General features: G+C 37.4%; 1 protein-coding gene and 2 long non-coding RNA genes across 5 annotated transcripts in view; 1 reads left to right on the top strand and 2 right to left on the bottom strand.

The window, feature by feature from the left end:
* LOC114487513 (uncharacterized) overlaps window positions 1-12,427 on the bottom strand; it is an 18,249-nt gene extending 5,822 nt beyond the window's left edge. The window contains exons 1-2 of the long non-coding RNA XR_008618949.1: window positions 9,420-12,427; window positions 9,058-9,149 (exon numbers count right to left, since the gene is read on the bottom strand). This is a non-coding gene — a long non-coding RNA (uncharacterized lncRNA). The remainder of the gene's footprint in view (window positions 1-9,057; window positions 9,150-9,419) is intronic.
* The window catches only part of NALF1 (NALCN channel auxiliary factor 1), a 591,782-nt gene that overhangs the window by 189,369 nt on the left and 388,414 nt on the right, over window positions 1-13,999 (top strand). The window lies entirely within an intron of this gene.
* Window positions 1-13,999, bottom strand: part of LOC129392664 (uncharacterized) — a 57,002-nt gene that overhangs the window by 9,412 nt on the left and 33,591 nt on the right. The gene's annotated exons all lie outside the window — the stretch shown is intronic.

Here is a 13,999-nt window from a genome sequence, read left to right as displayed (position 1 = left end):
GATATGGGGATATATGTATATGTATAGCTGATTCACTTTGTTATACAGCAGAAACTAACACACCATTGTAAAGCAATTATACTCCAATACAGATGTTAAAAAAAAAAAAAAAAGAAAGAGAGGAAAGATTCAGGGACTTCCCAAACCTTAGAGAGTACTTAGTAGTTGGGATGGCAGCAAAACTAAACAGAGGATGACGTACTATTTTCTTTTCTTTAAACCTTGCATGCTTGTTCTTTGAGTAGAGAAAATGAAATCTCTGTCTTTATGTGTTGGATGGTTCAGCAGTATGTGCTGTATCACCCTCCGGTAACTTTTGAAAGGGTGATTTCAAAATAAATTGGAAACTGTTTGAACTACAAGTATAAATTTTCAGTTAAATGATTCACCATTTCTACTTAAAAAATAATCATTGACCCAAATTTCCATATGGCCATATATTTTTATAATTTTAAAGATGTTAATTAAATTTTATATATGATATAAAGAGACATTCACAAGTTAAAAAAAGTAGGTTCATCCTGCCCCCACAAAAAATAAGAAAATATTTTTCATTACATAGAGAGATTTCGAAAATTGATTTTCTCTTTTAGGATTTTACAGTGTTTGATTAGGTGACTCTTTTGTCATCAAATAATTGTAGTACTCCACATTTTCTTTAAAGATCTTACTTCTGATATCCATAGAAGTTACAGAAATTAAATTAAATTTGTTTCTGATGGATAGACATTTGGCTTTTCTCTAAAAGAAAAATTACAAGAATTGACTTTTTAAAAATTGACTTTGAACATTAAATTTTGCTTGAAAACTTATATGTTGAACGAAGCATATTAATCTTTCACTTTCCTTTGTGCCACTTCTCTGCCTTTACATAGGCTTTAAGAATCTTAGGCATCTTCTAGTTTAAGTCCTTGCATAATTAATGAGGAAACTAAAGCCCAAGTTATTAGGTGTCATAAATAATGAAACAAAAAACAATTCTTTTTTTCTCTCATTTTAAATAACCAATCTTGGGGTTTCTTTTCTCTTGGTTCACATTTAAAATTGGAAGGAAAAAAATCTTTCTATAATTTGAAGTAAAGTTTTACGGGGGAAGTGGGTGTGATAGGATCCTATAGCATGATTTTGTGAATTAAAGGATACTGATATTTTCAGGGCTTATCAATGTTTAATTTGTGTGTGTGTGTGTGTGTGTGTGTGTGTGTGTGTGTGTGTGTAGGGGGGTCATATATATATATTTATATATATGACTCAAAAATATATTTTATGGTAACTAAATGTAAAATTAAATGCAATTAAATTGTTGGGTATCTGTCTATTAGCTGAAATTGCATTTATTGAGCAATTAATATAGGTGGAGGAAGAATTAAGATGTTACCTTAGAAATCTGAAAAAAAAAATCCTAAGTACGTTTGCTTATCTATTTAAAATGGTTTAATAGTTTCTCTTATTCTCTGGCTCTTTAAATATTTTTCTTTATGTATTCTCAATATTTTCAAAAGCATTTAAGGCAATTTTTAGAACACAAGCAACATGACAAGATGCGATAAAATTCAAAGAAATTTGAAAAATAATGTAGGAGAGCAAAATATTGCCACCACTAACAGTAAGGTATTTAACACTAGGTTATGCTTAGAACCGGGGCAGGGAAGGGAAGACATGTTTTCTGAAGAATTAGCATACCAAGAATGGCTTTATACTTGTTAGAGATGATCCACAAGCTTGTCTGTAAGTTTTATTTTAGATAAAGCTGATTTTGAAACCTGTCAGTTACAATATTTGCAGTGCACATGTCGTAGAAAGAAAACTCTTGCCCAAGAAAAAAACTATCATGATACTAACAGTGTATGTCTTCTTTAGAAATATCCTCCACAGTCTTGGAGTAAACCCAATGATAACTGTCGCTTGTTGCTTTTTTTGATAATTATCTTTTTATATTTTGTGCAGAAAATTAGTGCTAAGTATGGAGGGGGGAAGCCCGGAGTACAGATGTGTCTTCTGCAAAATAATTAGATTTGTAGAACTAGTCAAATATCTCCTTTACAAATATCAGGGAATTCTGAGCTAAATTTATTATCTCATTACAGCGACCATGTCAGGTTCTAAGCACATGTTGCCCCTTGGAAGTCTTCACATCTCTTTTCATCTTCTCTTTCACTCATCCACTGTTGTTCCACTTTGTCCTGAGCTGTCTGTGTGGTCACCTGTTGAAACCAAAGTGCCAGTGTAGAGTGTGAAGAAGGGGGACAGAATCACCTGGGCAAGCAGACCTCAAATTCAAGGCATCCTTGGGAGACTCCGACAGTGCTTACGGAAAAAAAACCATGCCAGGGCCAAGTTCAATAAGGATGAATAATGAATATAACACTGGATCAAACGAACACAGTGCAGAAACTAACAACTTCAGCTCATACATTCAGGGAAACCATGTTCTTGTGTTTACATTTGTGGCAAAAATATACAAAAACAGCCATGAGTTAGAGATGAATGGCGTAGGAGAGAAGGGTTCAGAGAAGAGTAAAAGGAAAAAAGTTCGTGGACTTGGGGTTGGGAGTGGTGGGAAGGCAGATCAGATAAAGCCTTGCAGGTCCTCAAGAGGGTGTTGGCTGTCCCTCTGAATCAAGTGGGAAATGACAGAGGGTTTTGTTCAGAAGTGGGATGTGACCTGATTTGTCTACTGTGTGGAGGAGAGTGCAAGTGGGGTTCAGCTGGGGAGCCTGATGTGCTGACCCCAGTGAGACATGGGAGGGTCCGGGCAAGATGGAGAAGGGGTGAGGACCAGCTGGGTCCTGAGTATGATTGGAAGGTAGAACCGTCAGAGCAGATATGCGGGCAGATGGGATGTGTGTGAGAGGAAGGAGATGGAGGCAGGGCAGAGTCCCCGGTGTCTACAGTGAAGACTTTGTGGGGTCAGGACTCAGCCATGGATGTGCTCTTCTCAGACATCTGTGAGGCAAGAAGTAGGCAGCTGCACACGTGGACTTGGGCTTCAGCAGAGATTTCGGAGGTGGGGGCCATCAGCATACAGAGGACACTGAAAGCCATGGCATTGGGTGGGATCACGAAGGAGTGAGTGTGGAGGAAGAAGAGGTCCGAGGGCAGAGCCCTGGGCCACTGCAACCCTGAGAAGTCGGGAGTTGAGGGGAAAGCACAGTGGAGAAGGAACAGGAGAGCGGGATGGCGTGTTTCCAGGAGGAAAATGTGAACGTGTTCAAGGGAAGGTGGGATCAGTTGAGCTCCAGTGAGATAACTGAGAATTTATTATTAAATTTGATAATGAGGAGTTATTTGATGACATTGTCAAGAGTAGTTTTTATAGAAAGATGAGGAGGGCAAAAGGCTCACTGGAGTGTCTTACAGAATGTTGTATTTTTAAGAAAGCTCTTAGATTTTCTTAGTAAAATATTGTATTGTCTTCTAAATGTCGGGACAAAATTATAATGCAAATCTCGAGCTAGTGATACCAAGAATTTAACATGTATAACTGTAGTTAAACTGTGGTATGAGGTATTAAGTTCTACATTAAACAAAAAGACTATTATGTTGATAGTCAGGTTTCTTTGGAGTTTTCTGCTTTGAAGTTCATCAGAAATTAACCAGGTTCTCCAAACTGGTGGTTACCAGAGGGGAAGGAGATGGGGGCACTGATCAAAAGAGGTGAAGGGGATTCAGAGGTACTAACTTCCAGTTATAAAATAAGTAATTCACAGGGAGGTAATATACTGCATAAGGAATACAGTCAGTAATACTGTAATAGGTTTAAGAGGTGCCAGATGGTTACTAGACTTATTATGGTGATCATTTCATAATGTATTTAAATGCTGAATCACTATATTGTACGCCTGAAAGTAACATAATAATACAAGTCTTCTTGGAAGGAAATACATCTTAATAATTTCTTCATACAATTTTCAAAAGATTGTAGCTATAGAAATAATCCACAAAATCATAAAATTATAGATTAGGTTGAAGCACTGATCTAAAATTTAAGAAATCTAAGTAAATTTCCTCTTTATGTTTTCTTCATTGTCTTTTTTTTTTCCTTCTGGTCAAGGTTGTAGCAGGTTTAAGTATCAGGCTTAAAATATGTATCAAATTAGTGTTGTACAATATGTTTATTCTTGACATTTCTTATTGGATGGGCATAATTACCTCAGTGTGAATTGGGCTGGGGAACCCATGATTTTCCCAGTGTTGATGGATGACAAGGTATTATCTCAAACTGTGAGATGGGAGGTAATTCAGTTTTCACAGAACATTCATGTAATGCTAATTGAATTAATCCTTGGGTTATGTGGCATGTCTTGTTTAAGGTATTATACGCCTAGTGCTTTTGTTTGTTAGGAAGCTTCTCCATCATACATTTCGTATTTAGTTATCTGTCGTCCTGGTTCCCTTGGTCACTTGCGAGAGATGTGATTGCAGTTGGTTTTGGGGCATCATACGGTTCACTCTACTTCCTTAAATATGTCTTGAGTAGCAGACACAAAAGTAAAAACAAATCATAAAACTGATTTCCCAAGCCAACAAATAAATGTATCACAGGTTAAACTGAAAGTATCTGATGGAGCCTGATTGGATACACTTGCTAGTACTCATTGCTAATAATAAAGAGGATTTTACTACATGGTGGTAAGATTTGGAGGGAGGAGGGTGGAGGGCGGGACTTGAGGCAGATGAGAAATCCTAGAAATCAGATCCACACAAAGATGCTCAATAAATGTCTTCTGATGATGAATGCAAACTTTTCTTTAAAGTTCATAGAATTTAGAAGCTCTCTGTACTGAACCAGTTGTGTTTGAGAGCTGCTCCAACCCCCCTCCTGAAAAAATAATTAGAGCTACTTCCCAATGTCTCCAATAAGATGCCAACTAAATGTTACAGAGAGAAGTGGCAGAGAGGGTTTCTTGGACTCTGTTAAATGTTGATAGTTTGAGGGGTGACAATGGTCTTTTTAGGTATTCATCCATTTGACTTTTTTCTTTTGATGCCAACAACATGGAAGACACTCCAGTGGGTACCAAAGACATGAAGATAAAAGATGCTGTCTGTTGATAAGGCACCCTGCAATCCAGTGAGGAAAAAGATAAATACAATAGATTACCTGTAAATTATAGGCTAGAAGTCTAAATGGGATGGTATGCAGCACAGAGAAATGACTCTTGATTCACCCTGGGAGGTGTAGCTGGCTTCCCAGGGGGAAGTGACATTTCAGCAGATACTTAAGTGATGAGTAGGAGTTAATTAGGAGGAAAACTGTGTGCGCGCGCGTGTGTGTGCGTGTGCGTGCGTGTGCGTGTGTGTGTGTGCGTGTGCGTGCGTGTGCATGGTGAGTTATGGCTAGTTGAGGAGGGTATCCCAAATAGAATACTCAACATGAAAGGATACATAGAAATGGAAGAATAATGGTGCATATGAGTAACTACAGAGAGTGCAGTTTACACAGACACGGAGCATTGTGAAGCAGGTGGGCAAGATGAGCTGGAGCTATGTTCCAGTTTTATGTAAGGGCCTCCTTGCATCTCTGATGGAGTAATAAAGACCTATGGAATAAGCAGTTTGAAGGGGGAATGACAGTCACATTTTTGTTACAGAAATATCATTACAGTGGTACTAAGGGAGAGGAACCAGACTTGAGGTTCTTGGGGGGGTGTTTTAATAATACTAGTAAGAAATGATAAATGTGGGCCAAGGGTAAGAAAGCTTCCTTGAGATTGAAGGGCTGGTACAGTTGGATTAAGGGGATTCAAGCCTAGAATAACACAAGGCTGTGGGCAGGGTGAGAATTTGAAGTCTGATATTTCAGAAATAGAGCAATTTCAAGTGATGACAAGAAGCAGGGTTTGAAAATGGTGCTAGGTGTTTGCAAAGTCATAGTGATTGAGGTAAAGGGGCCAATTCATTTTTTGGAGGTTAACGTGCAAATTCAGTATTCAACATGAAGTACAGTTTGAAGAACAGAGTTTTGATAAATGACATTAAATGATTTGAAAATTGTAGATACTATTAGGGAAGGTGATAGAGGGCCATAGGGATTGAAAAGCAGACAAAGAGAGGAAGAATATGAAAAAGTGATCAAGAGGCATGGATGGTAGACAGATAACGCCCTCACATAAGCTAATGGAGGTTGCTCAAGAGAGAAGAGATAATTGGCAGGAGATAAAATTCCAAGATAGATGAGAATTGTGCAGAACAGAAACTCCACCAATCCTCGTATTCAGGAGGCTCATCAAATCCCAACAGAGGCAAATAAAAAGGTATTCACACCTGGAGACATCATAATAAAACTACGAAACGAAGAGAAAAATCTTAAAAGTAACTTATAATATCCGACTAACCATTCTCATCCTAAAGCATCAGTGGACACCAGGAGACAAAGTGCTCAGGAAAAATAAGTAACATCTTAAACTTGTAAACCCTTGTCAAAATCTCTCTCAAGAAGGAGGGCACAGTAACAATATTTTCCTTCAGACGAAAGCGGAATTTACGCCACAGCCCTCTCTAAAGGAACAAAATGCGAAAACACGGCATTTATGCCCGTGTGACGTGTCAGATGGCAGGAGGTGTCGGGCATTGGTCAACAGGTGGGAATCCAACACAGAGTTATGCCTGGCGTTGATACTTCAGGTATTGGTGTATAATGAGGTTTAAGTGTATACTTTAGAAAAACAAAATGAATAGGCGTCCTCAGTTGGAGCCAGAGTAGATAATAGGTTCTCGTATAAAGCACACACCTCAGAGTATCAGTCACCGTCACTGGGTAGCAATGGAAGGACACGCAGTCACAAAGACTTGTAAAAACTGTGTCCCACAGCAATAAAATCATAGCCAATGAACTGTATTTTCTCTCCACAACTCTCTTGGCAGACTTTCTCTCCTCACCAGGATCACTGATCAGTCCCTTTGCCTCTCCAATATACACATATGTGTGTACACACACAGACCAGACTCATCCATACAACACTCACTTAAACACACAGTACCAGGAAAAAACAAAGTCAACCCAGTTACCTTCTAAAGAACTGATTTGTGGTGGTTGTTAGTGGTGGTGATACACAGTAAGGGAAAGGAGTGATTGCTTTAATTTGGGACCATATTTAATAGTACTTGCAGAATTCACTGTGTGTATTTGCATAGAATAATTGGATACATTTTCTGGAGCCCAGGGCAAAGTTTGAAACTGAAGATGTAAATTTATGAAGACATTTTATGTAATTAATTATAGATAAACACACAAAAAATTAATATGGTACATCAACCGATCCGCATGTAAAATTAGCTTACTAATAATCAATACTATGTGTTTTTTATTGAGAGAAAGGAATGGATGAGTTTGCTGGCAACTATTTATTTGGTATTATTCTAAGTTTACTTGTAATATTAAACCAAAGGACAGGTTGAAGTTTAAAGGTAAAAAATAAGCATGTGTTTTGGCATTTACCAAGACACAAAGCAGTGGTGGTGATGATAATTGAGTTCAGCATAGCCTTTCTTCTATTTGCTTTCTTCTTTTACTCCTCCTCATCCTTCTTTTTCTTTTTTTTTTTGTCTTTGGAAATATGGTATAGAAGTCAAAGCAGAATGCCACTTGATTTTCAATCATCTGCTATTTCGTTAATTATTTTTGCTCCCTTTGTTCGTCTGGTGTCCCTCTCCAAAGTTCAGGACCCCACCTATCTAATTTATAAACAATGTATGAATTGCTAAGTAGTTGTCCTGTCACAGCCACATGCTAGGCACTCTGCTAGAAGCTGTGATGGACCCAGTGATGACCAAGACATGCTACTTCCTTTTGAATGGCTCACGATTCACATAAATAGAAAAAGCACTGTATTCAATTTATACTACTTCTATAAATAAACCATGCCATTTCTACAAAACTGGGAATTTGGTGGGAAAAGTATATTGAAATGGTTTGGTTGCTGTGCTTTGTCAACGTGGTACATTGTGACCAATCAATGAAAGGAACCACCGAAAGAGCTGCTATTCTGGGGAGAGAAAGCTTTGGTTACAGAAAATTCATGAAAAGATTTAATAAATATTAGTTGTGTTTATAGTATGTAGAGCTCAAAAAGATTACACCAAATGTGAACGTTAGTGCCATGTAAACATACAATCCGAGAGGCTGTTCACCTTTCCATTTGTGTATGTAGCCAGCATGTAGACACAGCCATTTAATGACACCCAGGGAGAGATCCTCATCTCATTGGGGTTTGCCAAACGCAGAGAAATAAATAAGCCCTGTGTCTGGCTGTCTGCAGTGTGAGCCTGTTCTAAGAAAAGGCCTGCATAACCTCCAAGTAGCATGCTTGTTCTGTGCAAGTTCTACCAAACATCTACAGGGAGAGAAAGAGATGCTATTTAGTTTTCAGACTAATGTTACATGTTTAGTTTCATTTTTAGCTCCGAGCTCAGAGGGATAATAATGCTTCATTTGTTTTGCAAATGAAGGAAGAGATCTTTGAAGTCCTTGTTAACATATTCTTCCTTCTTCACCTTTGTTACATAGGAATTTTTCTCCCTCATTTGGGATCCCAAAGTACCTCCTCCTTGTCCAAAGGACCTACTAATCGCTCACTGTGTTGTCTCTCGTAGCTGTCCGCCATGATTTTCATTCCCTTTGCAAACACTGAAATACACATGCCCGGAGTCTAGGTCAAGGCACAGGATGCCCATCAGAAGTGACCTGCAGAACCCCCGGGACTGCCTTATTACCTTACCTTAAAATTGCCTTATTTTCTCTGCTGTCCTGTCTCTGTCCCTGAGACTGCCCTCCTCTCCTGCCACAGACAAGCCTACTAAACTAGGCAGCTGCTGTCTGCAGGCCAGTCAGTACCAGGTACAGTACCTGGTACCTGGAGGGGGAAAGATACTCTCTCACTTTCAGATGCAAAGGCAGAGGGGGCAATGGGCTCATCGTGTTTAAAATGGGCACTCATATTTTTACTTGCTTTAAGTTTTATTTACAATTTCTCTTCTTCAGTGTGTGCGTGCTTATGTATGCATATGTGTGAGGGGTAGGTCATAAGAGGCTGGTGAGTTTGACCTTGTAAATACCTCCAGGACTGTTTCCAGCTGGGCAGTTGTGGTGGTCTCTAGGAATCTAGATTGTGCAGGCCATCTCTCAAGCATTCTTGTGTCTGTCTGTACTGTTGATAGAAGTAGAGAGAATGTATTCTACTTGGAGTCGGTCTATCTATATGAAAAGCTCAAAATGCATTGGAAATAAAAAATGGAGTTACTGACTTAGTTAATAGATTCCAACAGTTCTAGACCTTAATTTGTAGCTTTAAAAAAATTGCTTTATGCTAAGAACACAATGGCTTGATTATGTTTGTCAGTGTTAGATGACTAGGGACTAAAGTAAATGATGACCCAATCTAAAAATAGGTAGACAATTAGTAGATAATTCCTCCTACCATCTAGTTCACTTAATTTTCTCTTTCAACATTTGAGGAAACTTTCAGTGAAATGACTTCCCAGTTGGGTGATTCTCAATTACCTTCTCTCCCTACAAAAAATGTATGGAAAGAGAGGGTGTGTTAGTTATTTAGTGGGCTAACATTAAAATATCTAACTCAATATACAAAATTTATACATTTAATTGAAATGTGGTGAAATAAAACATTATTTTTCTTGAAATTCTGTGTTCTTACAAATGCTTAAAAATGTCTCTTTTCATTTATAGTACTCTATTTTAATCTCAGAAAGGACATTTGCTCCTTAAACCCATGATGATTTTTTTGTATTTTTGCAGATCCAGATTCATTTTCTATACTGCAAAATCCCTAATTTATTTGTTCCCCACATATATCTGATTTATGTTATCCATTCATGCATCCTTCTAACAAGTACATTTTGAGGACTGTCTGCCATTGATGTTCTAGGAATTGGGGATGCAGCAGTGAAAAAATGGATATAGTCTTCCCTCACCAATGGTTAGTCTATGGCAAAGTAAACCATTAAATAAGCAACAATATGAAGACTCATCTATGTTATGGTAGAAGAAAGCCTAGCATTGTTGAGTGTGGATTCTTCTCTATGCTGAGGGTACGTGTGTATGTCTCCATCCTTAATTTAATTGCACGTGAAAAAGTTTTAAGTTGCATAATACAAACAATAATACATTAGAAAATCCAAAAAGGAAGAGATCTGGGGTGTTCAATTTCTGTATTTTCTGATACCTGTTTAAATTTTAATATTTCTTTTATAGCAGAGTACATATGATATAGAACAAACTATAATAATAAATTCATCAGTATTATAGTTTATATATAGCAATACTTATTCCTTTTAACATGTGTTTACTAACTCCGAGATCTATGTGTCTCCAAATATTACATTGCCACTAGCATCCTTCTCATGTTTGTGGTAAAAAGAGAAATGAAAATAGAAAGCTATAGGGTTGCTATATATATATATATGTGCAATACTTTTGCAATTTAAATAAATTTAACTGATGTAATCTATGACATACTGTGCAAATTAAATGCTATTTTGGAACATCAGTCCTCTGAGTAGATATTCAAATTGCACAATATATCTAAGCAAGCTTCATTTATTTAAAAGACTCATGCAAAATTATCTGTATTTTTCCAATTATTATATTTCCAAAAAAATTAATGATTGACATTCAGACGTTCTGTTGGAAGAATTTAAGAAAATAAGGGAAATAGGAACATATTGTACTTAGTGTTTTAGGGCTTTTTCACCTTGACATTATTAAGTACGTGTGTATTTAGTTCAGTGCCATGACTTCTGAAAACGCTCTTTGAATCATAGTCAACACCTTATTTTTCATTTTAACATTAACAAAATTAGCCTTCACCAATGATATTTTAATTATATTAAGAGTTGTCTATTTGATTTTCACCAATCTTCTTTGTTCTTATTTCCATTTTGTTACATTTACCTTATTCCCTTTGTCAGCATATCTTTTTTTTTTTTTTTTTTCGTATGCGGGCCTCTCACTGTTGTGGCCTCTCCCGTTGCGGGGCACAGGCTCCGGACGCGCAGGCTCAGCGGCCGTGGCTCACGGGCCCAGCCGCTCCGCGGCACGTGGGATCTTCCCGGACCGGGGCGCGAACCCGCGTCCCCTGCATCGGCAGGCGGACTCTCAACCACTGCGCCACCAGGGAAGCCCGTCAGCATATCTTTTGAAAACGTTTGAGGTTTGAGATTGTCTTTCAGTAATTTAACCATTGCATCTTCATGTTGAGGTATTTACAGAGCTGAATATTGCATTTCTTTTTCATTATCTGTACCTTTTTCTTGCTACTCTGATCTCTACCATACATCAGACTCCCATACACGTGTACACACTAAGAGCAGAATGGATGAACACCTAGCCTATGTCAAGAGAGCTTTAAAATATATTCAGTTTTCCGTACATTAAAAAAGTACTTATTTCATCCAGTAGTCTGATTTTCAGAGAGACAGCAGCTAAAAATTAGGAAGGCAAAGGTTACCAAAATTATTTGGTGTTAGTATTGAACTCAGAGAAGTACTGATCTTTTTTCTTTATTTTTCTTATCCAGCACAGTCAGGTGCTTAGACACATTTTATAATGTCTTATATTAGCTTCTGGGGAAAACAAATCCCAAAATGAAACTCACAAAACATTTTAAAAAATAATAGTAAATTATTCTGTTTGTTTCAGACTTCTTATAATTCATGGGATTGGTTGGTGCCACAAATTATCAGATTGGCTGAGAGTGTTAGGTGATGACATGGGAAGGGTGAAATCAAAGCCAGTGAAGCCTACATTTACAGCTCAAGCAGATCCAAATTGCTTTATATCAATCTAATTTCTCTCAAATAACAGAGCATTTTATTAATATTAAGAATGAATGAGATTTTCTGATTCTCTTCTTTTTCAAGGAAAGACCTTTGTTTTAAAGAGATGGAATTTCATCCAGTGAATTTGCTTCTAGAAAGTACAAAGAATAATCTTTAACAATATAGAAAAATTATAGTGCAAGAATCTAAGTAGGAATAAAAAAATGTTATGGAGGGATTTATACCATCATAAGAAACTGAGTTTTAAGAATTTCCTGGCAGGACTTAAGGTTTTTCTAAAAAAAAAAAATCACTGTGTAACTTTTACTGGGTTTTCTAGAATAAAGTTAGAGGGTTACCAAGCTTGACTGCTATATTTTAATGTTCCGCTTCCCACTACGAGATAGTCTTAGTTGAAATTTTTTTCTTTCATTTAATTCTTTCAACAGTAGGAATGATATCTAAGACTCAGATGGGAACATAGAATTCTTAAGCATGGCCTAAGCATACCCATTACAATTGCTTATTTTTTGAGTTTCTACAGTGACAAAAAGGTATGTAATACAGTGATTCTATTGAATAATCTGGAGGCCCACAGTACAGGTGAACTTTATTCTCAAGACTAGAAATGCTACTAGAAACAATCCAAGAAAAGTTTACCATTTTTTTTTTCGCCATTGTTTCAGCAAGGTTTTCATCACCAAGAGATGCTTTTGTATTGGAATTTTATTTCCTGAAAATTAGGTGGGATATCATAGTTATTCCCAATCTAGAATCCTTAGAAAATAAAGTTTCCTTCAACCCTCATTTACCTCCCTTGAAACATATTTGGCAGAAGTCTTGAAGGAAAAAAAAAGTGAACCCAGTGGACATAGAGCAACCTGTGGATAAATTTAGGATGCAATGATCTGAGGCACCTAACACTGCTTCTAATCATTGGTCTTTTTCCATGTTGTGAAGAGGAAATCATCAATACAGTGATCCCAAGGATAAAGTCCTTTATTGACAATGTAAGGGTGATAAATTTATCAAGCTAAGGACAGGAAGAAAAATTGAAGTAGGGTAATACTCCTGGAATGTTTCACGGGAAATAGCCTCAAAGTTCCAACACTTAAAAAATGATAAAAAGGAAAAAAATGGCGTTGTAAATGTTATGTTCCCTGCCCACACATATGCTTTCTGGGGAGAGCTTAAAAATCCCAAATGCATTAATTTAATGATAGGAAGATAATGGCCATATTTGTTCCTGTTCGATACTTTGCTTCTTATTTGGTTTTACAATTTTCCCTCTTATCTGCAGGATCACATTAGCTTGCGAAATAATTTGAACCCAAGTAAGAGCCTGTTTTCACTAGTAGATTTCCCAGACTGAAGATGAAGTAAATAAAAAGTAATGGCAGTGTTCTGCATCATAACTCAAAGTATTTTTCAACAAAGCGTCAGAAAGCTATTTATAGAGGTGATCATACCTATATCTATAAAGATTTTTTAAAAATCATGTATATCTTCGTCTTGTTTATGATCTCACATTCATTAAAATGGAAAACTTCCAAGTGTAAAATTAGCTTTGATATATTCATAGAGGGCAAATCTCCATAGTCCTGGTTGAACATCTGAACATCTGGGTGGAAAGATGCACCAGATCTTCCTCCCTTCCAGCCTTCATTCTACCCTGAATCTTATTTTGATTAGACTAGATCTTAGCGCTTGAGATTTAGTAATCTTCAAGTGTATGTTACTGAGAACTCAGCATGCGGAAGTGCTTTAGGAGCCTCCTGTAATAAGCCGATGCTTCAGCTGTGCTCACAGACGGTTGGAAGTGCTGGGGGATGAAGGTGTGGCTGGGGGCTGGGCTTCCTCTTTGAAAAGAGGTCAGCAAGCCGAAATGCCTGCTCCATTTCAAAGGTAATTAATGCGCTGTTCCACTGAGCAAGCTAGCTTTGAAATCTGTTTCATACTTGTATCCATCCAACTTTCAATTCTTACTGCAGGTATAATCTCAACACTTTCATATGCAGGCTTTATTTCTTTCAGGGGTTTCCCTCGCCCCACACACAGAAACAAATCAAATCCGTAAGACATCAAAATGCTGACGAAAATCTCAGATTCATTCAAATGAGCTAAGACAAAACTGGATGACTCAACCCTTTGGCATTGAACAGTTGGAATGGTGAAATGCTTTAAAGCATTCCTGATGTGACCTATTGTCCCTGCTTCCCAA

This window comes from Physeter macrocephalus, chromosome 13, assembly GCF_002837175.3.
Source record: "Physeter macrocephalus isolate SW-GA chromosome 13, ASM283717v5, whole genome shotgun sequence".
In the NCBI taxonomy this organism is placed as follows: Eukaryota; Metazoa; Chordata; class Mammalia; order Artiodactyla; family Physeteridae; genus Physeter; species Physeter macrocephalus.
Note: the sequence above shows the minus strand (reverse complement) of the source record. Positions and strands in the feature narration are given on the sequence as shown.